Below are 1,371 nucleotides of genomic sequence, written 5' to 3'. Positions count from 1 at the left end.
TGAAAAGCAACTAACAATATTTTGTTGAGCAGCTATATATTACGAAGGTAGTCTCCAAAATTAAAGCTATACATGATTCCCCAAATAAAAGTCTACAAAAAAACAGACTGACGCCATTAATAAAAAGAGGAGGCTCATATCGCAGGTCCCAGGATACTCATCCCTGCACAACCAGCACATAAAATTAACAATATAGCCGGAGAATGATTCAATCCTATTCCAGATGAGAATTAAATACCTATCTACAACGAAGACAGTACATACTAATTGAATAAATTTGAGATGGGTGATTTCTTTCAAAAACAAGATGCATTATGGTTATCCTGACAGCCTTATAATTTACAGCAAACCAATTTATTTCCGACAACTCATGGATTCCGGCTACAAGAGTCCCATTCTGCGTAAACTGCTTCATCATTGCTTCACCCAATGCATCAAACACTGGATCATCGTCTGATAAGGCTGGTGGTTGCTCACAATTCCATCGTCCTGTATATCTTATATTCTCCGAAATTCATTTAATTGGCTAATATTGTTCACCACCCACCATGAGGTATTAGTGTCACCAGCTTCATCCCTAACTGGCATGCAAAATAGGTGTCAATAAAATTGAATGCCACCAGATAAAGATCACAAAGGATAAAACAAAATGGGAGAATTATATCAGCTCCTGCAGGTTACTGACAAAGATCTCGTGAGTAGTGCGTTCTCTTGCATTGGTATCTACAAACCCATCTGCCAACCACCTGCAACGCTAATAACAGACTGCCAAAATATTTTGGAATGGTATTTCAACTAAAAACATGCAAGTTGTAAATAATGTATATTGGAAAATAAGTTTATGCACAGAAATAAGACAGTTTGATTGGCTCAGGCAAAAATGATTAATCACTGTTTAATATCGCTGCCTCCACTATAGTTCCCTGGCAAGAACTAATAATAATACTTTCTCTCATAATGTGCAAAAGTTTAAGAGTCGGTTTCCTTTCGTTCCCAAATTTTCCGTAGTTTCCAAGCTCAAAAACATGAGACCAACATAAGGTAAATTATATAAATAAAATCAAATATTATTTATAAGTACAGTCTTTTCAGTTGTAAGAATATATGAACCCAACAAAAGCTACATTATTATTATTGTCCTGTAATATGTGTCGGCTGTGGAAGATGTAATGAAACAGCTGCTGGAGAAGATGCAATGTAATTTGGGGGCCTGCAGTTGAAACAGATGAAACTTTCAGACTATCAAACACACTTATCTCTTTCACATGGTCTACTTTGGAAATAACTAGAAAAAAACAAAAGCAATAAAAAATGCTGATTTAGAAATCTGTAATATTATATGTTGTAAGAGTGTTCACATTGTATTGATTG

The 1,371-nt window shown here is 35.3% G+C and overlaps 1 long non-coding RNA gene across 1 annotated transcript; it reads right to left on the bottom strand.

Moving 5' to 3' along the window:
- On the bottom strand, nt 1-490 carry LOC131875677 (uncharacterized). Its single transcript, XR_009372469.1, has 2 exons — nt 265-490; nt 1-163 (listed from the first exon to the last, which is right to left on the bottom strand). It is a non-coding gene; the product is annotated as an uncharacterized LOC131875677 (long non-coding RNA).
- Nucleotides 491-1,371: the final 881 nt, after the last annotated feature.

Source organism: Cryptomeria japonica, chromosome 5 (assembly GCF_030272615.1).
Source record: "Cryptomeria japonica chromosome 5, Sugi_1.0, whole genome shotgun sequence".
In the NCBI taxonomy this organism is placed as follows: domain Eukaryota; kingdom Viridiplantae; phylum Streptophyta; class Pinopsida; order Cupressales; family Cupressaceae; genus Cryptomeria; species Cryptomeria japonica.
The sequence above is the reverse complement of the archived record's forward strand: the minus strand, read 5'-3'. Positions and strand labels throughout refer to the sequence as shown.